At 38.5% G+C, this 27,578-nt stretch overlaps 2 protein-coding genes across 14 annotated transcripts in view; one reads left to right on the top strand and one right to left on the bottom strand.

Moving 5' to 3' along the window:
- PKP4 (plakophilin 4) overlaps positions 1–4,377 on the bottom strand; it is a 226,363-nt gene extending 221,986 nt beyond the window's left edge. For 3 of the 13 annotated variants that reach the window (XM_045575436.1, XM_045575443.1, XM_045575442.1), the window contains exon 1: positions 2,993–3,149. The gene's annotated coding sequence lies outside the window, so the exon portion shown is untranslated. Of the gene's footprint in view, positions 1–2,992; positions 3,310–4,098 lie in introns of those variants that run through there. The other 10 variants (XM_045575437.1, XM_045575438.1, XM_036422341.2 and 7 more) reach the window with 9 other exon arrangements.
- Positions 4,378–4,617: 240 nt separating this feature from the next.
- Positions 4,618–27,578, top strand: part of CCDC148 (coiled-coil domain containing 148) — a 198,223-nt gene continuing 175,262 nt past the window's right edge. The window contains exon 1 of the mRNA XM_045575445.1: positions 4,618–4,762. The gene's annotated coding sequence lies outside the window, so the exon portion shown is untranslated. The remainder of the gene's footprint in view (positions 4,763–27,578) is intronic.

Raw genomic sequence — 27,578 nt, forward strand, 5'->3', positions numbered from 1 at the left:
AATACATGAAGCCTCAGGCTTATACTTAGATATGCTTCAAGTTTCTCCCTCTGTCATCTGTAGTGACAATTTGGATGAATTTTCCAAACATATCGAGTTCACTTGTGCTATGTTTTAGATTCTTCTTCCCCCTTCAGTGCAGAAAAAGCACTACAAAACCACTTAACACATTGAAGAAGTAATTATCTCCCAGTATACTGAAGGTGTGAAGGCAACTCCCAAAGTGACCTATAATTCAGTGAATGTTTATGCCCTAGAATAACCTCTACTTTATCTTCTGGTTAAGTATGAAGGTATGATGTCCACTTTAGAATGAAGCAATTTAGGGATTTACCTCTTGATTGAAATAAAAATTAAAATATAGAGCATTTTCAAAATATCTTAATATTTTAAATAATTAAGGTGAAGGGCTGGACTTACCAAATAATTGGCATCATCCAGAGTATGAAAATTCTGTATTTAAATCAATAACTGGTCAATAGCAAGGAAACCATTCAGTTTTAAAATTGGCAATAATTGGATTTTTTAAAAGTATGTGTAAAATTTTTAATTAAATTTACTTTTCCAATTTGTATAGAACAGAATAAGAAAGAAAATTGCATGTCTGACTTAATATAGACTTCATCCAAATACTCAGATCTTACAATTGCTAAAGGTTTTATTAAACTGAGTTTGGTAGTACCATGTTTCCCCAAAAATAAGACATCCTCCGAAAATAAGACCTACGCAACTTTGGGAGAAAAAATTAACATAAGACACTGTCTTATTTTCGGGGAAACAGGGTAGATTCTTTAAGTTCAAATTATGATATTAGAACTAGTCACAGAATTAGATTTGACTTATTCCTATAAATGTAGCAATTAACATACTTTTTTCCCGTGGATGACTGCTAACTACTCCCCTTTCTACTTACCTTCTCTCATGCTTTCAATCACAACCCTACTCCCCTCTATCTCCCTCCAAAAACATTCAGATAAGAATTAAGGTAACTGGACACTTAGTCCCCCCTATTTGCAACCTTCAATATGACATAAAACATGAAATGCCACACCTTTTCCTTACATAACAGTGGGGGATGGGGAAGTAACATACTTGGTCAAGCATAATTTGTTGTTTATGACTGTGAACCTGTTCTAAAATGTCCTTTCTTCAAATATGTATAACATAGAGAATGTATTTCTAACTGAAAGCCCAACTTTATTTAAATGAGTAAAACTACTTGCACAGCCAATCTTGTGTATACATTAACTATATACTCAAAGGGGTTATTTCAATTTCCAATGTAATAAAGAAACTAAATGTGCTTTTACTTTCTAATCTTCACATCAAATCAAATTAGCACGTTAAACTCTGCTGTAATATATTGTTACATAATATAGTTCCTGTTGGCACCTACAAACACCTCCCAATATCCTGCACAGTGTTGCTAACTATAATTCAGAGCAGAGATTTTCAACCTTTATATCTCATGGCACACATAAACTAATTACTAAAATTCTGCAGCACGCCACAATATATGAATTTTTTTACCAATGTGACAAAAAAAAAAAAAAAGGTGCAATTTTGATTCTTTCACACTGGAAGGCTATTGTGTTGGCTGTTGTCATTTTTTTTTCCTCTTTAATTTGACAATCTAAGGGGAAAAGAGTTCAGTCAGTAACCCTGACTAAATATTCAGGTATTGCATGTTTTAAAAATTCTTGCAGCACACTGGTTGAAAATCGCTGATTTAAGAGTTAAACCTCTAAATTGGAAGGTCCACAGGTCCACTTACCTATGGACATACCTGAAAAACAATGTAGCAGCCAGAAAACACAACCTTTCTCAGTGCCAAGGTTTTTTTCTTTCCTACTTCTCCTTCCCATTAGGTCTTTAACTAAAAGGTGATCATCTTATACTTTTCAATGCCCTTGATCCAAGCAAAGTAGGTGCTGGAAGGCAGCTGAGCAAATCAACTTATATTCCTGAATCTATTGTAATACAAAATAACCAAGTGTGCAGAGGCTTACAGTAAACTCAACCTCCAAAGCAAACTGTATCACACACATAGTATGCTTTTCAATATCCAGAAACATTTCTTTTGAAAGCCAGTTGTCCTCATTTTCATAATGCCATTTTCCATAACTGTTCCACAGGAACCAGCAATATACTGCATTCAGAACGAGAAACAGTCCTTTCTTTTCCCTTTTAAAAGTATCTAAGCCTAATTCTAGAAAAGCATCCTCTGTCATACATTTGTCTTTCTGCTTTAAAGAAAATAAAATTTGACCAAAAAATGTATAGCAATCAGATTGGATTTACACATAAATAATTACCATTTTTTTTAAAGTTGTAGGGGTATATTAGTTTTCAAACGCAGCAACCGAGAAAAAGAACTGCGACTTCAACTAATAAATTACATCTTTAAATATACATGACTGTGCTGTCCCCATGTTACTTTCAATGGTAACTGACACGCCCCGAATTTAACTGTACCAGACAGTTCTATCTGTCCCATCGCTGACCAAACACTGCTTCTCTGTTTCTATTCATTATGTATTATAAGAGGTCTAAACACAACCCAGTATGATGAGAGAAAAAAATTTACAATTCTTACGACAGCAAAGTGATGCATTCAAGATCTCTTTTGCACTACATCCCTGTCCATGAGCATTAACAGGCATTTTTGGATAGAGCTGCAAGCTCATTGCACTAAGAACCTTCGGCACCCTTTCCTGCAGGTTTTTCAGAAAACCCTTGGTGGGGAAAAAAATAAACCAGGCACAATTCAAACCTTGCAAACCAAACTTGCCAAGAATCTTGTGCAATGATCAATAACCTTGGCTACACTGCCAGCAAGCCCCAAATTCACGGTCCTGGAGACCAATGCAGCAAAAACCCCAAAACGAAAGGCTAGCTGAAGCCCAACACAAGAACTGCTGCGCTTCCCCTCGGCTGCCCCCTCTGCCGCATGGAGAGAGGTAAGGGGAGGAGAGAAGTCAGTGCACCTCACGGGCTCGGAAGATGCTCCGGTGACCTCTGGCTGCGCGGCGGGTGCTGGGCGAAGGAAGGCGCTCGCTAGTGCGGCCGCGGCGGCGGGCCCTGCGGACTCTGCCACTGGTGCATTCCTCGCATTCCTGCACAATCTGTCGCCAGCCCCGGAGCCCCGAGGCGTGCGTGTCCCCCACCCCCAGCCGGACACAGACACCTGCCTCTAGCTGCGCCCCGAGTGGCCGCTGCCGCCGCCGCGGCGCATGGACCGCCCGCACCCGCTGTTTGTCGCACTCGAGCCAGCAGCACCCGGCCAAGCCCCGGCCCGCCGCTCGCCCCCCGGCTTCCTCGGGAAGGGGAAAGGACAGCCCAATCGCTTCTACTCCTGGCGGCGGGAGAGGAGGAAGCGGCGGCGCAGGACGGGCCGGGGCAGCCCGGGGCTGGGAGCCGGAGGGGCGGGACGCGAACACACGCCGCCAGCGAGGAGAGAGGGGCGCCCTGGGCAGAGCGGGGTTCGGGCAGAGCGGGCAGGGGCACGGTGCTCTGGGGGATGGGAGGGGGCCCACACGCGAGACGGCGCAGGCAGCAGAGACGTGCGAGGAAAGGGGAGGAAGAGGGCAGGAGGGACGGACAGACAAACGGCCCCGATGGCCGGGGAAGGCGGGCGCCTCGGGGTGCCGGGGGCGCGGGGCGGGAGTGCCAGGCGGGCGGGCGGGCAGGAGCGGGGATCCTCCGGGCACAAGTCCAGGAGGGCTCGGCGCGGTGCTCTCAAGTTCGGGGCTGGGGGGCTACGGACCCAAAAGGGCCAACGCGGGTTGGGGGGGGGGAGGTGTTGGGGGGGTAAGGGGAGCCCAGAGGAGAGCCATCACCGGGAAAAGCAAATGGAGGTGAAACTTGTGCGCCTGCCGGGGGGAGGGGAGCAGGCAGGCGAGTGCGGGCAGGAACACGAGGCGGAGCAGGAAAGCCGAGGCGGCCGCGCGGCGGCGGGGACGGGGTAACGGGAGGGAGGCGCCCGCACCCGCGCCCGCGCCCCGCTCGCAGCAGGTCCCGGCTGGGGCGCCAGGGCGGAGGTGCCCGCGGGCAGGAGCCCCGCGCCCTCCCGCCGGCCCGCCGCACACACACACTTACTTTCTGGGTTAGGCAGAGGCCGCCGCTGCTCCGGGGATGAGGGACATCCGCGCCGACCGGTCGCCGCCGCTGCGGCACCCGAAAAGATTAGGAAAAGTGCCGCGGGCGAGCGTCCGCCCGCCCCCTCCCTCCCCCACCCGCCCCCTCCCCCGAAGCGGCTCTCCCACCACCCCCGGCGGCGGCGGCGGCCGACTCGCCCCTCTACCCCGTGCCCATGGTGCCGCCTCCGCGACCGGCAACCGCACGGACTCAGCCCCGGAGCCCCCTCTACTGCCCAGAGGCCGCCGCCGCTGCCGCCCGCCCAGCAGCCAGCCCGCCGGCCCAGCCAGCCCCGAACTCCCGGGAACGTCAGCACGCCGCCGTCCCCGGACCCGGCCTCCGCCAACCCGATTGGTCGGGACAGAGAGGCTGGCCCTCCCTATTGGCCCGGCCCTCATATTGAACGGGCCAATGGGAGCTGCGGTTTCAGGTCGCCATAGAGACCGATGCTGTCGAGAGGGAGAGGGCCTGGAGAACGGTGTGCAGTGAGGGTGGAGGGGTCTGGGGTTTGGGGCGCGGCGGGAGGCGGTCGGGGGGAAAAGAAGTGCTGGGGGATTCCCGGGAGCTGGCTCTGAAATCTGGAGTAGCGTGTGCTTTGCCTCTCTGTCAGTGCCACCTGTGAAAGGTAGGGTTTGTCCCCTGGCGTCAGAAGTGGGAACAGCGGAGCCCCCTCTAGAGGAATATTTGAATGGAAGAGCCTAGGAGTGAGTGTTCCACTTTCTCCCTCCTTTCCCCTACCCTCCCCCCCCCACCCTCCCCGTGGCTGGGGAGCCCCAAAGGTTATGCCCTTTGATCCTTGACATGTGTGCAGCTTCTGCGTCTCCAGGTGAGTTTGCACCCCATCCCTTAAATCGCTGCTTCCTGACCTCACTGAAACTCCTGAATTTTCCCGGTTCATCACAACCACTCGCCCTTCCCTGGGGCTGATCTTGCCTCAAATTTTTGGTTCTTCAAATTTATAGCCCTACCTAATGGATACTCAAAAAAGGATTTCCTTTGAATAATATTTCGGTAAAGAAACAGGCTGAAGTATTGTATAATGGATGTCATCAGCTTAACACTTAAGATAATGTGTTCCCTGCTTCCCAGAGCAAACCTCTAATCTCTCTGTTGAAAGATATTTATTAAACACCCATCTGTGTGTGCATTCTGCACTATGAGCTTGACAGGTGTTTGCTCTTTCCCTTTAAAGGTTATAGGTGGGGAAAGACGCGGATGACAGAGTAAATCCATACTTCTAATGATTTCACAAGGGAGTAGAGGAAATAGATTACAGTTGATGGATTTTATTTTTGGGGTATTTTCCAGTTTATCTCTAAATCTGATAACACTGAGCCATAGAATCACTGCACACAAAAAATCAGGTGCTTTAATAACAAGCTTTGATTTAAAGTTACTTTGTGTTCATTTGTCGATACCAATTTTTTTGTAAATAACTTTCATATTTAGATACTGGCTATTAAAGTGGAACTTCATGAATACATTAGGCCTTCAAGCATTATATTGCTCTATCATATAGCCACCAAAATTTTTAGTTTCCTTATGGTATACTAATATTTTTAGTAAGGAAGACTATGTTTATGTTATTGCCCCTCAAGTTGGAGGGACCATATTGTGAGAAAAAGCTAATAGAATTTTGGAAATTATAAATACCTTGTTGAGAGAAACAGATTAATGTGTGTACAAGCTATATATGTCTAATTATTGCCCTGAGTTTTAAGTTAGAAAATACGCTTTGTTTTTTATCTTACTGTATTTGAAGATTATAAACATACATAAGAATTATTAATGTGCTTCCTTGATTAGAAAAGTATTTCTCACAATTTGTAGTAAAAGTGAGCTTAGTCAATAATCCTATGCAGGATTGGATTGCAGAACAAAACAGCTGAACATATGAGTGTTTCCCCTAAGCATTTCCCAAGTTGGGAAGAAATTATCAGGGTCCATGGAATTGTGGCTCATTTGCTATCATGGAAATGAGATAATTATGCTTTTGATTTATTACTTTCTTGGTGTTTGGTTATGGGAGAATAGACAAAAAGCAACTTTTTATAAATAAGACTCACTTTTAATGTACTAATGAATATAAACACATGTTTGGCTACCTGCACAATGAAAGCCAAACTCATGCAATAGGTGCTGGTAAGAAGGAAAATGGTTTATTCAAGTTCCGGTGACCTGAGAAGATGGCTGACTCTTGTCCAAAAAAACATCTTAACATCTCTCTGTAGGCAAGGGTTTTTATCAGGAAGGAGAGGGAAAGCAGAACAAAGAAATCAAGGGGAGAGGGCTGTGGACCTTCAAGCAGTATTTTTTCTTGTCCCTATATAGATTTTTAATGTCATCTGAAGGCTTGTGATCAAGCCACCCAGACCCAAGCAGCATCCAGAACAACCTGTTTCTACAATATGCTCAAAAAAGGATGTTAGGGGTTTAAAGCAAGCATGACTAACCAGGCCTTTATTTTAAGGCATACATCCTGTTTCCCAACTCATGGAGAAGTATAGTTCATTATATGTTATTTAATTAAGAAAGTTATTTTGTTTCTTAGAGTAGGATTTTGTGTAGGATGTGCAGGGCACCTTCCTGTAGACTTTCATTATGGATCTTTATGGTCAGCATCCATGAGTGGGCCACCTGGTTGTTTGTCAGCTGACTTCCTGGGGCAGGGTGTCTTAAGGTCAGTCTACTCCTTAGATTCACACAGGAACTAAAACTGCAGATCCTTGTAAATTATACTAAAAATAATTCTAACATGCAAGCTCTAGGTTTTTGGTGGTGTTTTTTTTGTTGTTGTTGTTTTTGTTTTTTTGGTTTTTTTTACCTTTATGGTTGAAAGTATTACAGAAGTCCCCTCTTTTTCCCTATTTACCCCTTCCACTCTATATCTGCCACTCCCCAGGCCTTCACCATAAACAAGCTCTAGGTGTGTGTGTGTGTGTGTGTGTGTGTGTGTGTGTGTGTGTTTATATATTTTTATTTCAGAGAGGAATGGAGAGGGAGAGATAGAAACATCAATGATGAAAGAGAATCATTGATCAGCTGCCTCCTGCATGTCCCCCACTCCTGCATGCCTCTTCTCCCCTCCCAGGCAGTGCCCTTGACCAGAATCAAACCTGGGATCCTTCAGTCCTCAGGCCAACGTTCTATCCACTGAGCCAAACCAGCTAGGGCCACAAGCTCTAGTTTGGGGGGCGGGGGGGGGGGGGGGGGGGAATTAGTTTAGAGTAATAAGCTGGGATTAACATGTACTAAGAGTAAATGGGTTGCTTTATATAGATTTTTACTACTTTCCTTGGTGAGTACATTCATATTTTAGTTCTATTCAAAGATTAGTAAGAGAAGTGTAAAGTTTTTATTCCCTGATACACTAACAAGATATCAATGATTTGGTTTTTTTTTTTAAATGTAATAATACTAGATGAAAGGAAGATGTGTACAATCCAAAGAAAAAAACTTTCCTTTTTTCTTGCCTTAGGCTAGCATCGAAAGAAGAAAACAAGAACCAATTGATCTTTTTACTCCAGTAATCTTTTCTTTTTGTGTTCTCAGGTCATATGTTTGAAGAGTGTTTTGATATCATGCATTTCATGTTTGTAATTTAAAATGTTACTAAAATCCATTATGAATAATGTCCCTAAAATGTTTCCATTTAACATTTTTTTCATAATCATTATGCTCATTTGAAAGCTTTCTTTTGAACTTGCTCCTGTACTACCAAGCATTGTTGAATAAAGTTAAAAAATTTTTGTTCCACTGAAAATTTATGCTTTTCAGCCTTGGCTGGGTCTTCATTGATCCTCTAAAATCCTTTTATCAGTAAGGTGATTGATTATCCATCGCACGTGTCCCAAACCTGTTCTATTTCTGCTGTCCTTAAACCCCCATTATATTTGGTCTTCTCCCAGTTCTGCAAATGAATTTGTTAGGGGCAGAAAGAGAATATGGGGACCAGCTACAATGATAAATATTAATCATGCTCTGTTAACCATGATTGTTCTGTACTGATTAGAGAAAGCACATTCTAACCTGGCTGGGAGTTGTAGGCCCTTGGACTTGGGAGCTAACATCAGAATGCCGTCCATCCTCCTTCCAAGAACCATCTATCCTTATGGAAAGATTTACAATCTCGTGGCCAAAACAATCTATCGATAGTCCTGGAGGCACCTGCTCTTTACAATGCCCTGCCCCTATAACATGTAATCTGCTCCAGAGGTGCCCACCCTCCTGCCAGCCCCTACTCCTTTCCCCACCCCACCCAGCCCACATGACTTGTAGCCTGTGCTGATTATCCTTTGCCTACTTTCCCATGCCTGTAATTCCTACTTCCCACATAATCTTTGTCCTTCTATCCAACATAAGCAGCTGGTTTATGGTAGGGTGCAGAGCAGATTTTTGCAAATGACCTGCTGCTCTCCCATGCTGCCGGCAATATTGGAATAAGTGCTCAAATATTATTCAATACAGACTTGCTTAATTGGTCAAGTAGTGACAGGCAGCCCGGACCCCTTGGTTGTCCAGTTACAAATTTGCTTCATACTTAATTGAGGCATCCGCCATGAGCTTCCTCAATTTGATTTTCCTAAACCTCAGTCTCAGTTTTTACACTGCGTCTGGCTGAGTAGGGGTGCCCACCCTTCTCTTCGACACTCAGACTCCCCTTGTGCTTTCAAACATAGCCTCCACCATTTTGCTTTGCTGATTATAATTTCTCCTTGGTCGTGTATTACAATCTTTCCCTACACCTTCAATACCTGACCTTTTGTAAAAGCTCTCCCTTCTATCCTACATCCATCTTCATCTATTAGCATTTTCTTTCACCTAAAAACCATCTGTAGGGAATTTCTCCAGGCTTCTATTTCTTTTAGCCCCAATGTTCTGGTGTTTGAAAACAATTCAAGCATCTGTAAAGATGGTGCTCATTTTCCTAAGAATCCGAATTCCTTTGCCAGTCAAGTTGTCTCCTATTAAAAAAAAAAAAAAGTGCCCTTCTCTTGCAAATTGCAGAGCTTGGATTCCAGGTTTCCAGTGAAGGGTAGAGGCCATCGCCACCCGCCTGGAGGGTCTATAGAAATGCAAATGATCTACTTAAGTAGGGGAGCTTTTTCCTTGTGGCTGTATCACCTGGGTGGGTCTAGTCACTGGGAAGTTTGTGTGGGAAGAGGGGAAGGTAGAGAAGCCCAGGGCAAGTTCGGAAGGTTAGAAAAAAGGAAGTTTGGTGAGCTCCACCCTCAAGAACAAATGTAAACAGCAGAAATCTGAGGGAACTTTTCAGTAACCATCCCAGGAAGAAGTCAACCTGGACCATTCGTGATTATGAAAACTGCCAATGCTTATTTCATATTAACAGAGGCAGTGAGGGAAAGAGGGCTGCAGGAACAGTCTCTTCATTCTAGAATTTCTCTAGAGAAGGTTCGGGCAATCAAGATAATAATTCCCAAAAGTGCACTGGTAAGTTGATAGTGGGATTTTGTTTGTTTTAACCAAGGAACGTTAAAACACAGGCCAGTTGCAAATTAAGCCAAGAAAGCAGTGAACAAACTGGTCCTGAGAAGGTGCTAGAGCTGAACAAAGGTTATGCTCAGGATTTCAGAATCCATGTGCCCACCTGCAGCCCAACACTGAATATGCAAATCGTCCTCTGCCCTCAGAGGCCCAGCCCAATAATTACTTGCCACAACTGCAAAGACTTTCCTGACTTTACCTCCCTCCAGAAAGGATGATTTCTGCTTTAGTGTATTATTATGGCACTTAAACCTCTCTGCCCCACAGAATAAGTATTTGTGTTTGTGTTTGAGCCTTCTCCCTAGAGGTCAGGATACATATCATGGTCATGACCATATCCTTCCCTTGACTACTGAAGTGTTTCTCATGCTAAGAAAATCTAACTTTCATAAATCCTTTCTTTTAGTCTTTGGAAGAATTTGACTTCCAACAATGAAAAATTGGAATCAGTAATTATTGGGAGGTAATTAGAGAAAGACGGGCCTAGAGGTTCAATGTGGAAAAGTGAGGTCATGTGAGACAGAGCTGAGTAGATGTTTTTGCCACAGAGCCTCCAAAGAGAGAAAAGGCCTCAGATTTTATCTGGACCCCTGAATGAGGGAGGGGACTAGTGTGATAAAGACTGATTGCATGTATTTTGGCATGAAGTTACATTTAGAGCTAAGGCTATAAAATTTTGTGTGTGAGGGAAAGCAGTTGAAATTCAGCTTTTTCAAAGAGGTTAAGTAAGGGTTACCTACATTTTTTCCATCTGAAACATTCAGTTGCTCTGTCTTTTGGAACACAGTATAATCATGAGAATTTAACAACTTCATAAAATCAAGAAGGCTTCAAACATCTGGTAAGTATAACAGACATGTTTCCAAGTACCTATATCTATGTCCATTGAAGTAGGTAGCCCAGCATGCTTCATAATCTTGCATCTGACCTTGGTATCTGCCCCCGCGGGGACCTGATTCAAATGTCTCCAATTCATTGGCTGACCATTGACCCATAACCTTTAACAGTGCCAATCAGGTTTTTCTTCTAGAATTTTTGAATTGAGAGTACAAATAAGCCAGAAAAAAGCAATTATCTTGGTCCTGATGGTTTCTGAGTTACTGTTCTCCCCACGAAGCCAGAATATACCTCATGTTTTATTCCATAAGATTTGTTTTTCTTATAATCACCCCCAAGCCATTCTTTTCTCGGTTTGTCTTTAGTGAGCCTCTTTTCCTTACATTCAAAATGTTTCACTAAAGTATTATGCAAATATTTTACAACAAAAAAGAAAACAACAGGGACCGGTTTGGCTCAGTGGATAGAGAGTCGGCCTGCGGACTGAAAGGTCCTGGGTTTGATTCCTGTCAAGGGCATGTACCTTGGTTGCGGGCACATTCCCAGTGTGGTGGGGGGTGCAGGAGGCAGCTGGTCCGTGTTTCTCTCTCATCGACATTTCTAACTCTCTGTCCCTCTCAATTCCTCTCTGTGTAAAATCAATAAAATATATTAAAAAGAAAACATATTGTGACCATCTTATTGGACTATGAAACACAACTATCTAAAATTTTCTAACAGGTAGACTAGAAAGTGAATGATCTAATTCCAAACATTGCCAACCTACTTTGAATAAAAGATCTTTATTTAGCCCCACTCTATAACATCAAAGTCTTATATTCTTCAACCCTCAGTTCTCATTTAATTTGGGAGCAAGAGAAGAATTTTGAGAAAATGAACAATATATTTGCCTATTTAGGGTAGAATCATTTTGCCACACCATTGGTATCAGAGGAATATATTAAAATTTATATTTATTTTATACATTTATACTAATTTTTTAGGAACCATGCTAAAAAATAAAAATAAAATAGGAAAATTTATCAGAGACATCAGTGATCAGCACTCCCACAACTCAGAGAAAACAAATTATGAAGTTTAACTTGCAGCAATTTTAAAAAGCCTCTCAGGAGGAAAACCAGACTTTGTCTCAAATTGCTATAATATTTTATCTAAAATATTCTGGTTTCAACAAAAAATTATGAATCAATGGCCTAAAAGTTTCCAAATTTTAACCTATAGATCCATGAAACTCAATAATTCTAAGTAGAATAAACATAAGGAGAGCCACAACTAGGTCTATCACAAGTGATAAAAAACAATTTGAAGCAGCAAGAGAATTAACAATTCATCATTTACAAAGGAACACAGTGTAATAATTAACTGTTGATTTATTAGAAACACACACAAACAAAAAAACTAGAAGGGAGTGAAGGATATAAAGTGTTAATAGAAAAAGCTCACAATTAAGAGTTGTATATCTGGCAAAATTATTTGTCAGAAATTAAGGTGGCAGTCCTAATAAATGGATCTATGTTGAAAGTGTACTAATTATTAGACAGGACCCATACAGCTGCCAGCTTTGAGTGAAGCTCAAAGCAAAAGAAGGCTGTCAGAAGATGTAGGATACATGGCAAGCCAACATCAAATGATCAATATACTAAGTGCTATTTAAAATACTACATTTGAAGCTATAGCTGATATGGCTCAGTGGACAGAGCATCACCTGCAGACTGAAGGGTCATGGTTTGATCCTGGTCAAGGATACATACTTCATTTGCAGTCTCCATCCCCACCCCAGGTCTGAGCATGTGCAGGAGGCAACCAATTGATGTGTCTCCCTCTCTTATGTACATCAGTGTTTCTCTGCTTCTCCCTCACTCTAGCACCCTCTCTACAAATTAATGGAAAAACTATCCTCAGGTGAGGATTAATGACAACAGAAAATGCTAGTTTTGAAGTATTTTAAATATTACCTCATAATTTTCTTTTTTTAAAATATATTTTTATTTATTTTTAAGGAGAGAGACAGCATTGTGAGAGTGAAACATCTGTTGGGTGCTTTCTGCATTCCCCTACCTGGGATCAAGCCCCTAACATGGGCATGTGCCCTGACCAGGAATTGAACTGCTGCCCAACCAAACAAGCCACACTTGCCCAGGCTCATTCTTTTCTTTCTTTCTTTTCTTTTCTTTTCTTTTCTTTTCTTTTCTTTTCTTTTCTTTTCTTTTCTTTTCTTTTCTTTTCTTTTTTCTTTTCTTTCCTTTTCTTTTTAATGCGTTTTAATTGATTTTAGAGAGAGAGGGAGGGAGAAGGATAGAGAGATAGAAGCATCAGTTGGCTGCTCCACACTCAACTACTGAGCCACACCTACCAGACATTATTTTCTTAACTTCAAAGCTCAATGTCTGCTTCATAAAGATGGCATCCGCTGTCTAGAGCAGTAGCAGAAAGTCAATCACATGCAAAAGTCACATGCAAAAGTCCTCATTCTGTCCTCCGTGGTACTTGACCCTTTCCATTCCTGGGGCCCCATTTCCTTTATACACTAGGTCAGCTGTCACCACAGAACTTCTACACAGCTGGTGACAGTTTCTGTGCATCTCTGGGATGGATTGGGTGAACAAGGCAAGAATATCTGCTAGCACATTACTTTGTCAGAAACTAGATGTCAAGAACTGCTATATTTTTCTGTAGTTTAGTGGATTTTTAAAATAAGAAAATAAAAATGATGAGACTAGGCACAAGAAAGCAGTTGACCAGATCCAACATCTATTCGTGATAAAAATGTTCAACAAATTAGAAATAGGGATAAGTATGTGATAAAGTATATCTAGGGGTAGGTGCAAGGTGGAGAGGAACAATGGATGGGGGTGAAAGAGGGACATATTTAATATTTTCAACAATAAAAAATAAATTTAATAAAAACAATAGCAAAAGAAGACCTACATCGAACATTGCATTTATGGTAAAAGGTAGAATGCTTTCTCTCTAAGTTTGAAAATAATATGATATCCAGTCTCATCTGTTTCATTGCTAAAACCAGCTGGAGGTTTTAGCAATGTAATAAGAGAAAAAATAAATGCATATAGATTGGGAAAGAAATTAAAGCTATCTTTATTCACAGATGACATGATCCTATACATGGAAAATTCTAAAGAATTAAAAAACAGACAGCCCCAGCTGGTTTGGCTCAGTGGATAGAGCATCAGCCTATGGACTGAAGGATCATAGGTTCAATTCCCATGAAGGGCACATGCCTGGGTTGCGGGCTGGATCCCCACTGGGGGGTGTGCAGGAGGCAGCCAATCAATGATTCTCTCTCATCTTTGATGTTTCTATCTTTCTCCCTTCCTCTCTGAAATCAAGGGAGGAAAAAAAGAAATAAAAAAGAAATATGCCCCCCAAAATAAGCTGCCTAAAATATTAAAAACAAACAGTAATAATAGGAGTAATAAAAAAAAATGTAGCAAAGTCACAAGATACAGGACCAATATACAAAAATTAATTTTTTTATATGCTAGAAACTAACAATTTGAAAATGTATTTTAGAACACAATTTTATTCATAAAAACATGAAAAAGAATGTGCTATCTAGGAATAAATTTTAGAAAATAAGTATAAGACCTCTGATCTATAGATTCAATGTGATCCCTATAAAAATCCCAGCAATCACATTTTGTAGAAATTGACTAGTCAATCTTAAAATGAACATACATAAGAATATCCCCAAAACAACGAAGTAGGAGGAATTTCAATATACAATTTTAAAACTTACTATAGAGATACAATAGAATATAGTATTATCGATAGCATAATTATAGTCACTTAGATCAATGAAAGAGAAGAGGAAGTATAGAAATATGTCCTTATATTTATGTCAATTGATTCTCAACAAAGATGCCAAAGTAGTTCAGTGCTGAAAGGGGTGTCTTTTCAAGGAACATTGCTGGGATAATTAGCCAACTGTATACAAAAGAATCAACTCATACTTTTATACAACACAGAAAAATTAACTCAATATACATCATAGACCTAAGAACTATTTATAAGACTTCTGGAAGAAAACATAATACAAAATCTCTGTGACTTTGCTTTAAGCAGAGATTTCTTAGATATGATACCACATTGTGAAATTGATAAATGGAACTTAATAAAAAATAAAAGTTTTGTTCTTCCAAAGACGGTAAGAAAATGAAAAGACAAGTTACAGACTAGGAAAGAATATTTGCTAATCATAATTGATAAAGGACATAACTAGAATGTAAAGAACTTCTAAATCTCAAAGTAAGAAGGAAAGCAACTCAATTAAAAATGTGCAAAATAGCCGAAACCGGTTTGGCTCAGTGGATAGAGCGTCAGCCTGTGGATGGAAAGGTCCTGGGTTTGATTCCAGTCAAGGGCATGTACCTTGGTTGCGGGCATATCCCCAGTAGGGGGTGTGCAAGAGACAGCTGATCGATGATTCTCTCTCATCGATGTTTTTAACTCTCTATCCCTCTCTCTTCCTCTCTGTAAAAAATCAATAAAATATATATTTTTTAAAATGTGCAAAATATTTGAATAAACATTTTACCAAAAGTTATGCACATGAAAAAAACAACAAGTTATGCACATGATTAATAAACCCATGAAAAGATGCTCAACTGATTAATCATTGGGGAAATGCTCATTAAAATCACAATACAGTACCACTACACAACCACTAGAATGGGTATAAGCAAAAGATTAATAATAGCAAGCAATGACAAGAATGCGGGAAGACTGGAAATCTAATACATTGATGATTAATATATTCACTTTGAAAAACTGTTTAATAGTTTCTTAAAAATAAAGATGCAAACTTATCCTATGACCCAGCAATTCTACTTTTAGTAATTTAGTAAGGAATTAAAACATGTCCACACAAAGACTTCTACATGAATAATAAGAGTATTATTTCATAATAAGAAAATAACTAGCCCTAGTCTGTTTGTCTCAGTGGATAGAGCATCAGCCTGTGGACTGAAAGATTCTGGGTTTGGTTCATGTCAAGAACATGTACCTTGGTTGCAGGCTCCTCCCAGCTGAGCCCTGGTCAGGGCTTGTGCAGAAGGCGATCAATTGATGTGCTTATCTCAATTGATATTTCTCTCAGTCTTTCTCTCTTCCACTCTAAAAGTCAATGGAAAAATATGATGGGTGAGAATTGAAAAAGAAAAAGAAAAACTAGAAATAATTCATTTTTAAAAATATATTTTATTGATTATTTACAGAGAGGAAGGGAGAGAGATAGAGAACTAGAAACATCAATGAGAGAGAAACATCAGTCAGCTGCCTCTTGCACATTCCCTACTGGAGATGTGCCCGCAACCACGGTACATGCCTTTGACCAGAATCGAACCCCAGACCTTTCAGTCCACAGGCCAACGCTTTATCCACTGAGCCAAACTGGTTTTGGAACAAATAGTTTTGATAGAAGTTTTTCATGTGATGGAATGAATGATGGTGATGGTTGCGCAATGCATTTTTATAAATTTTATAAATAACTAACTGCATTGTACTCTTAACAATGAACATATTTTCACAGAACATAAATTAGATCTCTATTAAAAAATAACAAGTACATCATCTTAAAACTGTCATATATATAAGTACTCAGTCACTTTGTGTTTTGTTTTGTCTTTATTTTAATTTGGAAACTATTGTCTAACATGATTGAAAATCTTCCTAATGGCATTTCAGTGGATTTAGACCTCATTTGTTAAACATTAAAGGAAAATTTAGCAGGGAAATCAAAATTGACTAGAAAAAAAGACTAAACTACAACCCTTTGGTAATTAGTGAATGGAATTGAAATTTGAATATTATAATTGAGTGCATGAAGCCAATTTTGCACTGCTTGCATATCTTTTTTTGTGGTAATTATATGGTGTCCCCCACAAATGTTTGTACATATTTTTTTAAATATTATTTTTATTGAGTTCAGAGAGGAAGAGAGAGGGAGAGATAGAAACATCAATGATGAGAGAGAATCATTGATTGGCTGTCTCATGCATGCCCCCAACTGGGAAATCTAGCCCACAACCTGGGCATGTGCCCTGAATGGGAATCGAACCATGATCTCCTGGTTCATAGGTCAATGCTCAAGCACTGAGCAACACATATATATTTTTTTATAAGTCACTTGATGTTTCTTTTCAGATTTAACTCATTGGAATTAATAATTATTCTAAGTGTGTACATATTTTTGGGACACCCTGTATGTTAGCATTATAGTTCTTATACTCAAGTATAAAAATAACCTAAATTTAGACTTTGAATTCTTCTATGACCAGGTATTAAAACCAAGTTTTTCAAGGTAATGCAACATTTTCCAGCACTTAACTCTCACTAAAATTTATTCAAATTATCAATATTATGTTTGTATGGATTTTTGTGTTTTATAATGCATAATGTTAACAATATTATACTTAAAGAATTTATAATTTTAGAAGTGTTTGCTCAAGGATGTTTAATAATAGAACTATGTAGTTGAGAATGTTTGAAGACCTTGGTTATACAATATCTTTCAATTAAATGTACATTCTTTCCTTCTTGTTTTGGTTTGTTTTTGTTATTTTTTTGAAAAGTTTTGTCACCCTAACTGGTTTGGCTCAGTGGGTAGAGCATTAGCCTGTGGACTGAAGGGTCCCAGGTTCAGTCAAGGGCAAGTACGGTACCTTGGTTTCGGGCACATCCCCAGTAGGAGGCAGCTGATCAATGTTTCTCTCCAAAATCAATAAAATACATATTTTTTAAATCATAAAAAAATAAAAAGTTTTTGTCTTCTTGTCTACTCCAGGTAGTAAGATTAAGTCTTTGGAAGACTAGATTTTGATCTTTTTCTTTTGCTTTTTCCTTCGTCTTAAAGATCATGTAGATCATTTACCTTCAGTAAGTCATGTTTGAATCTCTAACATCATCACAGACCCTGATCATTATTGTGATCCAACTTCAGAGAAGTCAGTGAAATGTTGACTGGTATTGAGAAGAATATTTTTCTTTTGATGTATCCAAATGATGTAAAATGAGACACAACTAACAAATATACAATACAAAGAAGGCCAAGGAAATTGCTGTAAAGTAGAGAATAAGAGAAAGGAAAAATATTCTACCCACACAGAATTAATGTGTGGTTTATGATCAGTAGAAAACCTGATTTCAAAATCCTGGGCTTTTAATGATTTACTATTTGACCTTGGAATAGCCACTATTTTTCCACTGCCTCTGCCCCACATCTATGAAAATGAGGCTTAATATACTTCTCTATTCTCACAAACATTAATTATTAACATTTAAACTTTTAAAAAATGTGAAATATGTAAACTTTTGAATTTGCAGTATGAATATGTTGTACCTATATATGACCATAAACAAAGAGGTCTTTGGGATCTAAATAAGAATTTATCTCAGAAAAGGACTCTTTCTTTCTACCTTCTTTTCCTTTTGCTTCCTTCCCTTTTTTGTTAACATTAGGTAAAAATTTCTTCATTAACTAACATAGTCTGAACTACCATATATAACATAATCACAGCATTTTATAAATTCTTATAAATCTCCCTTTTTTGAAACCGCTATAGCAGTTTTCTTGTAGGCTCATGTTAAATGGCATATCATAACCTCATTTGTCAAACATACTTAAATTTAGTATTTTAATCCAATTTTTGCTTCAATTATCAATTTCCTAAAGTCATAGAATTTTAGAGCTTTAAAAAAACCTTAGAGATTGCAAACCAGCATTAAAACTAATCATATAGCTATCACCCTAAGACTCTATCCATTCAACCATCTCAATCTCTTTTAATAAAGAAAAAATTAACATCATTTAGAAATCTCACTGTTTGCCAAAAAATGTGTGACTAATTTTTCTCAAACTGAAATAATAATTTGAAAACAATTATAGAGATAAAACAATAGAGGAAACTAATATGCAGTTATACCAAGAATTCTCCTCCTTGCATATATAAATGACTATGTTATCTACACTGATCTTCTACAATTTTATTTATTTATTTGTTTGTTTGTTTGTTTGTTTGTTTATTTTCCCCTGGGGGTTCTAATGGTTATGTATGCTTTTTATTTAACTACTGAGAAGATGATAACATCAGGTATTTTGTATTTAATAGTCAATATACATATAATCACTGTAGTTATTTTTTATGTTCTTGGAATTGAGTCAAAACCTATTGAGTGTTTTAAAAGCTGATACACTCGGTGAAAGAGCCCTGAGCTCAGAGTTAGGACACAGCCTGACCCATGCTACCTGCTCCTTCAAGTCTTGAACAAAGCATTGAATCCCTCTGGCCCTGTGCTTACAGATCTGTAAAATGCACCAGTCAGACTAAAATGTTGTCTTGGCTTAGATGAATTCATTTATAAAATGAATTACAGCATGATCTCATTCTAAATCTTGGCTTTGTTTTCTTTTCTTTCTTTTTTTAAAATTTATCTTTAGCTTTGTTTTCTTTTGAAAGAAATTTACTGAAAATGTTTATCACCTTGCTGTAGCCCTTAAGTTTATTTCCATCACCTTGTTTTCATTTTTCCATAAATTCTCTTTGAAAAGACTTTTTCCCTTTTTCTTTGTCCAAGATCTGCCTCTCCACTCAATTTCTACTTATATATTGAACACGATCTTTACCTTAACAAAGGAGCAGCTGTTTACTTAAAAAAAAAAAAAAAAAAAAAAAAAAAAAAAAAAAAAAGCATGGCAGAGTCCATCCACTTCTATACTTCTATGCATGTTGAAGAGTACCACCTGTGAGTTGTCACCCTTCACTGACAGGGAGTAGAATAGAGATATTGCATGAGCTGTGAACTGCCTGGGTATTTATCTGTGACTGAGTTGCTGTATGATCTTGGACCTTAGTTTCCTGTTTGGCAAAATAAAAATAGCAGTTACCCAAACATTATTGTGAGAATTAAGTGAATCAAAATAGGTAAAGCTCTTAAGATAGTTCCTGGCTCATAATAATTGCTCAATAAATGTTGGCGATTATTGCATCCCTCTATATAGATCCTCAAAAAATGATAGTGCAGAAAAGGAAAGAGTGAAGCTGAGGCACAGGATAGCTCTGGGTGAGGAGAATGTTGTCTTACAGTGGGGGGGGGGGGGGGGGGGGGTTGCCACAACACTCTATTCCTGACTTCCTGTTGCTTTCCTTCAACCCTTCTGAGATGTAAATGTTGGGCAAAATGATGAAGAGGAAGCCTGGCAAGAGTTGTGGATAGTATGTCTTTCGTTTAAATTGCAGCGATGACTACATATTGCAACCTTTTCTCCAAATAAATTATCTATTTGAAATGTGTTTTTTGTTGTTGGCTGTTTTCTGCCGTAATTCTGAACTGGCATGCCATAATTGGTATACTTTAAGACATTAAAGTAAACATCTCAGCAACTGTCCTTTGGACAGGCCTGTTTATATAATACTCCATTTGATAAATAGCACTGGAAAAAGCTGTTCTTAGCAAAGAATGTTAATTGATGAAAACATTTCTTTGCTAACAATCTGAGGGAAGCAATATGTTCTTAGCACTTTTAACCTATAAAATAGAATTAGCTATTGGTGAACAAAAGCCAATTACTTATTTTTAATATTACCTTTACTAAATTTTTGCTTTTGATAATGGGGCTCTTTTAAAATTCTTTTATCAAAGCAGTTTTAAAAATATAACAGCTCTTTTAATAAATATTTTTTAAAAATATTTAATAAATATTTTGCTATTCATAGTGAAGTGAAAATTGAGTCAATGATTGACTTTTTGTTTTTATAGAATCATGAGCATGACAGATTCTAAATGAAATTTGTTGACCACTTTATGAAATATTGTCTAATGTGCATTATTTCATATATCCTAAATGACAGTTGATAGACTTTTTAAAATGAGACTGATAGTATTGAAGATAATAGCATAGAAGAATTTAAATTTCAAGTAAACTTTCATTATGTGGGCAAATTTCTATTTTTTAAGATAGATGGTTAAAAGATTCTTATAGATGCTATTTACCATACTTGTCTTTCTAGATTGGAAAAAGGCCTAATTTCAAAATATTTCAGTCCATTTCAACTGTAGAGAATTATGTATTTCCACAAAGGAGGCGATAGTATCCAGTTTTTGGTGAGGGTAATGGCATGTAGAGGTAGTTCTGATATCTTGCCTCTCTCACACACATATTCTGGAAGAACCTCAGACTTAGATTGTCCAGCTTAGTTGTCATTACTATCTCACATGTGCCTAATCCCACATTCAGTGCTTAGAGTATTATGATACTCTAAAAACAGTAATACTAATGATGCAAAACATACATTACTAACCACATTTTACAAATTGTAAATGAATGCCTAGAACAACTAAGTGAGTTGCTCAAAGCCATAGTTGGTAAAGGTCAGAGACAGAATTTATGAAGCTCCAAAACGTTTATGCTTTTTGCTACTTCTTTGTGAGCCAAAACCTGGCTCTATCATGGAAAACTGAGAATTGTCTTTAAACTCATCTGTTTCTTGGACTTTATGACATCAAATTCAGTGAAAGGATTATCTTGTAAAAATTTGTTTCTTTAAACATCTATGACTCATTCTCATATAACCTTTCTATAGTAATTAAATTTTCATAGAGCTATTTCATGATTTTGTCTTTAGACATTGTGTTTTTCAATTCTTTGGAAGTCAATAGAAATATTTCGATACTTGCTTGTTTCCATATATTAAAAGCTAAGTAATTTAGTATTTTTACTCATTTAGTTAGAATGCAATCTTTGTATTGATCAACATACATTTCCACTTACCTCCAATAGGGAAATCCCAGCCAACAGCTAATACTAATGCTAGTTCTGGCTCACATTTTAATTATCTTCTCTGATTGTGAAAAACAACACACAAAGCCAAGTTTATATTCTGCTTCTATAAGACCCTGAATAAAAATTGAATAGGAGATGATCTTTATAACTCCTTACACTCTTTTATTGATTTCAGAGAAGAAAAGAGAGGAAGAGAGATAGAAACATCAATGATGAGAGAGAATCATTGATCGGCTGCCTCCTGCATGCCCCAGTTAGAGGATCAAGCCCACCACCCAGGCCATGTGCCCTGACTGGGAATCAAATCCAGACCTCCTGGTTCACAGGTCGATGCTCAACCACTGAGCCACACCAGTTAGACCTTTCACTCTTTAAATATTAAAATGTATGTGTGTGTTTTTTTTTAGCATGTGAATATTTATTTGCTCACTGGTTTGTTCATGTAACAAACATTTATTGAGTTCTTCCTATATTCGAGACATCATTCTAGGGAATATAATGGTCTAGAAGACAGATGAAATGTTTGCACCATAGATATTCTATTCTAATGGGGAGAAATAGACAACCAATGAAATTGTGATAACTGCTGATAGGAAAAAGGCATTCTGATAAAGAAGGTTGGGGAGGCACACTATCCCCCTGGGGAGCATGCCCGTTCCATTCCCTTCCCCACAGGCAAGTATTCCCTGAACTCTAAGACACCCCATGAGACTTATAACCAGGGGAACAGTGGGCAGTGGCAGCTCATCCCAGGCAGCTCAGCCCAACTGAACCTCTCTCCAAGGCCCTCTTTTCTCTAACTTCCCAGTGAGCCAAAGCAGCTCAGGCTATGCTCTCCCATTACTTCTTTTATGCCCTTCCTTGTTTTTGCTGTGGTCAATAAATTCTTGCTTGCTTTGCTGCAAAATAAATAAATAAATACTTGGGCAAAGGGGCACAGTTATTTTGGATAGAATGGTCATATGAGGTATTTTGGAGGAGGTGACATTTGAACTAAAACCTGAATTATGGGAAGGAAAACGCCACTTGAAAAGCTGCCAGACTATTTCCCAAGCAGATACAACAGCCCTAGAGGCAGGAATGACTTTTGGAGGAACGAGGAACAAGGAAGGTTCTGCTGAAACAGTTTGTAAGACTGAAAAAGGAGTCGGAACCAAATCTTAAGGACTTCAAATAAAATTATAGTTACCATCCATTTCTTCTGAATATAGCATTATTCATATTATTCTATTTGCCTTAGAATTAATTGTATCTCCCTGGCACTATTTATTAATTTTGCAGCAGAGAGAGATATATATTATCATACAATCTTAAGAATTGAAAGGTTCCTTAGTTACTTAACTAGTTCAACTCCTTCATTTTAGAGATAAGGCAATTTTAGCCCAGAAAGACAAAGCGACTTATAGGAGATAGCTCAGCAAGCCCAGACAAGCCAGGTTTTGATTTCAGGCTTCAGCATTATAGGGTCCCATGCTTTTTGCCGAAAAACAGTTTTTTAAGAAAACATTAAAAAGATTATTTTATGCTGTTTCTGTGGTTCTCCTGTTTTCCATTAGATTATTAAAAAGTATCATGGTCGGCAAACTGCGGCTCCTGAGCCACATGTGGCTCTTTGGCCCCTTGAGTGTGGCTCTTCCACAAAATACCACAGCCTGGGCTAGTCTATTTTGAAGAAGTGATGTTAAAAGAAGTTTAAGTTTAAAAAATTTGGCTCTCAAAAGAAATTTCCATCATTGTACTGTTGATATTTGGCTTTGTTGACTAATGAGTTTGTCGACCACTGGTGTAGGTGTACTACAGTTTTTTAATCCACTCATCTGCTGATGGGCACTTAGGCTGTTTCCAAATCTTAGCTATGGTAAATTGTGCTGCTATGAACCTAGGGGTGTACATACCCTTTCTGATTGGTGTTTCTAGTTTCTTGGGATATATTCCTGAAAGTGGGATCACTGGGTTAAATGGGAATTTCATTTTTAGTTTTTGAGGAAACTATACTGTTCTCCACAGTGGCTACACCAGTCTCCATTCCCACCAGCAGGGCAGAGGGTTCCTTTTTCTCTGCATCCTCACCAGCACTTATAGTCTGATGATTTGTTGATGATAGCCATTGTGACAGGTGTGAGATGGTACCGCATTGCAGCTTGACCTTTCTTGATGAATTACTTTCTGTTCAGGTGACACTGCCTTTCCTTCTTTAACATCTTCCTTGATTTCTCACAGCCTATTTTTTCTATTATCCTTTAATTCTCTATCTCCTTGGTATATCCTTTTTTCACTATTCCTGGTCTAAACATTTTTAGTAAGCCAAATGTAATAAAAGGTTAAATAAACACTTGAAAGGTTAAATTCACAAATTATTTAGTCCAGTGTTTGACAAACGATAGCCCAAGGACCAAATCTGGCCAGCAGCTTGTTTGTGTAAATAAAGTTTTATTGGAGCCATGCTCTTTAGATTACATAGTGTTCCTGGCTACTTTCATGCTACACAATGGAATTCAGTAATTACAAAAGAGACTATATTGTCCACAAAGCGTAAAATATTTACTATGTGACCTCTTACAGAATAAGTTTGCCAAAATTTTCAAAAGCATAAGAAAAAAGTTTAAAATATCTAAAAATAGGGTAGCTTCTCCCTTCCTTTTTTCCCATCCCCAGGTGGTAGATACCTTTATTTTAATTTTATAGGTAAATAAGCCAAGTTTGGGAGAAATGAAATACATTGCTCAAGGACCATTGTGATTTAGTGGTCAAGCTAAGATTCAAACTCATGTCTGTTTGGCATGGGCACCCAACCTTATTACCAGAATAGCTTCTTAAGGATAGGAATTGTGCCTTCCTCATTGCTTTTCTTTAGCAGCTAGCCTACAGCCAGGCTTGCAGTAGATACTAAACAAATATTTGTCAAATTGAATTGATTACATTAATTTGAAAAATTAAATGCTTAAAATTAGAGAGAAATGTCCTCCTAGTATGTTTTTATTAAAGTTGGCACTGTGGAGTAAACTAGCTGGGCAAGCCCATTAGAGTGGCCATTATAAATAATCTCCCTGGGGTGGTTTAGAACATTAGAAAAGCATTATTTTGGTGAAAAACTATTAGTTTAATGGAATAATGTGTTTGAGAGAGAATACTTGGCCCCCTGCTGCTTCTTTTAATGTTTTGTTTTTTATGCTAAAGTTCCTTTAATAATTTCTTAATACTTCAGACATGATACTTCATCAAATTCCTAAACTTACATGTGTGGTGATCTCCAAATATTTTCAATAAGTGTATTCTAGTACCTGGCTTGGAAAAATTAGGTTAAAAAAGACACAACCCTTTGTATCTAGTTATATATGAATTTGGAAATTAACTATTTCCTATTATATTGCTACAAAGGTAAAAACATTTTAAACTATTATTATTTATTAATTGTTTGCATTCAAATTTTATAAGGAAAGGAATTTAGCTTTAAATAAATGATACTTTTAAAGTATTAGGCCATGGGTTTTTGGCTTTCCTTCTGTTTGTCCATTTGTCTTTGTGTGATAAACAAGGACATCAATTAATAACAACTTTGGAAATTTCCCATAAAATGCTTTCTGTTGATAAGAATCATCTGAGACACTTATTGAAAAATATTGCAGCCGAAACCAGTTTTGTGCCTTGGTTGCGGGCATATCCCCAGTAGGGGGTGTGCAGGAGGCACCTGATCAATGTTCTCTCTCATCGATGTTTCTGACTATCTCTCTTTCTTTAAAAAATCAATAAAATATATTAAAATAAATAAATAAATAAATAAATAAATAAAAATATAAATAAATAAAAATATTGCAGAGTGAAAAGATGAATAGGGGGAGCACAGATGATTTCGGGGTCAATGAATCTACTCTTTTCATTACTACAATGGTGGATACATGTCATCATGCATTTGTCAAAACCCATGGACTGTACAACCCCAAGAGTAAACTGTAATGTAAACTGTAGACCTTGGATGATAATGATGTATCAATATAGGTTCATCAGTTGTAAAGAATGTACCACTCTGGTGGGGAATCTTGATAATGGGGGAGGCTTGTTTGTTTGAATGTGTGGGGATACGGGGTATATGGGAAATCTCTCTACCTTCCTCTTAATTTTGCTCTGACCATAACATTGCTCTAAAAAAATAAAATCTAGAAACAAAAAAGCAATGAAAACTTCCTTGGTCTTCCCCTCCCCCTAAATTTTATGAGGGCCTAGGACTCATTATTGTTTAAGTATAAAGCACTGCAAGTAATTCACATCATCAGAGTTTAGGAAATGCTACTTTAAAGAATGTCTTCACATTTTTTCAGTCGTGTATGAGGTGATTTGAATGGGGCTTGAAAATTTACCTGGACCTCTCATATACTCCCATCAATGATAAGACCTTTTTAATATTTACACATAGAAGTTAATAATTATATTTAAAATAAGCTAAATATTAAACAATTTTATTTATTGCTTAGAGTGAGGTGGGTTTTTTGTTGTTGTTTTTTTTTTAAATATTTCCATCACTGACACTCATTCAATTTTTAAGCTTATTTAGGTCACAGTTTCCCTCTGAGAAGTTGATGAAATATGTGTAATCTCTCCCCAGGAAAATGAACACACAAAAATTTTGCATATAATTACATGTTTTTTACTAACCCTGACATATAATGAAACCCAACCATGATCTAGTTTAAGATATATATTTTCAATTGGGGTCTACTTTATTTATAATGTTTTATACCTAAGTGTCTTTACCTCTAATGTATTTTTTTCTCAGATGCCCTACACCCCAAAATTTAGTAACTGTCGTTTTCCTGACTGTATGTATCTCTCTTTCCAGTTAAATAGGAATATATTGTCATTGTACTTGTTTTGCTTAATATGTCCTTGTATTTTAAAAAATTCATGTACAGCTATGGGTTTGAGGGGGGTGTTATTTATGGCAAGAGCAAGAAGTTAACAGTTTGTGGACTAGAGAAACAGATACCTTAGACCAGGTGATGACTTTTGAGGGAAATGTGATGGGAGAAAGAAGATGCCTAGGGAAGGAACTGAGGCCATCAGAGGCCATCAATGCAAAACCCAGGGCAGACTGGAGTCCCGGGCGAATTCAAAGGAAGCTGGCAGCACAGCCCTTTATTCCTTCCTAGTTTTAGAAATGGGGATTCAGTGAGGGTGCAAACAGCTTGGGTGGCAGATGGCTTCGGAAAAAAAAACCCAAAAAAACCTGTTTCAACCCGAATTTGAGCATTGTATCAAAAACTCAGGCAGAAAGAATTTTGTTTTCTTCAAGGTCTTAGAGATCAGGTCAGGGTGGGAGAGTGAGAGAGAAATATTGAGTGCAGATGAGATAGGAGTGGAAAAGAGAGAGAGAAGTGAAACAGAAAAATAGAGGAAAAGAGAAGTTCAGGAAAGAAGCCATACTTGTATTAATCTAGACAAAACAGGCCTCACAGATTATACTGGAAATGTATGTAATCTCATGTGTGGTACTTTAAAATGACTTCCTGAAAGTGTATAGTATAGTGTTTTAGGCCTCATAGCCAGAGAATACAAAGTGGCCGGTCTCCTACCTATATGTCAAATTATGACCCACTAGCCCACAGGACACTTTTGTATGAATTACAAACAGGCAGATGCAGCCCCACACCAGGGCAAATAGCTCGGAAACCACGGCACAGTTGAGATTTCAGCCTCTGTTTCTCTCTATTGCAGGACCAGCTTGTAGAGTGAACTCTCTGCCCAGCCCTGAGTGTCAGCTCTGTTACAATTGAATTTCTACTTAGGCTTTAGGCAGTAGAAAGGATAAGGAGAGACTTTGGGTCTCTGTAAAGACTTGTCAGGTCTCTTATAAGCCAGAATGTCTACAATATTTTGTTCTCAAACTATCTGAGTAAATGTGAACTAGAGTAGCAAGGTGGCAGAGCCAGCTGGAGTGAGGGAGAAGCACATGAGAGCTCAAGGGGGAGGAGGTGATGGTGCAGCCCAGCAGCCACATCCTGGCAATCATTCAGGAGGCAGATGTTCCAGCCAGATTGCTTTCACATATATAAACCAGTTATCACTTTTATGTTTTTAAAAATAACCATAACAATAATTTCACAAGTCACCATATTTCTCAATACATGTATACACACTTTAACAGCTGATAGCTCAGTTTTGAAAATAAAATGCACTTTACTATACACTGCCTTTATAATTATTCAAAGTGTGTGTATACATTTTTTGGGACACCCTATATATTCAGGCACACGCACAAGGTTCATATATATTTCAAATGTACATATATTTATGAATCTTAGCCATT

Source organism: Pipistrellus kuhlii, unplaced genomic scaffold, assembly GCF_014108245.1.
Source record: "Pipistrellus kuhlii isolate mPipKuh1 unplaced genomic scaffold, mPipKuh1.p scaffold_m20_p_7, whole genome shotgun sequence".
In the NCBI taxonomy this organism is placed as follows: Eukaryota; Metazoa; Chordata; class Mammalia; order Chiroptera; family Vespertilionidae; genus Pipistrellus; species Pipistrellus kuhlii.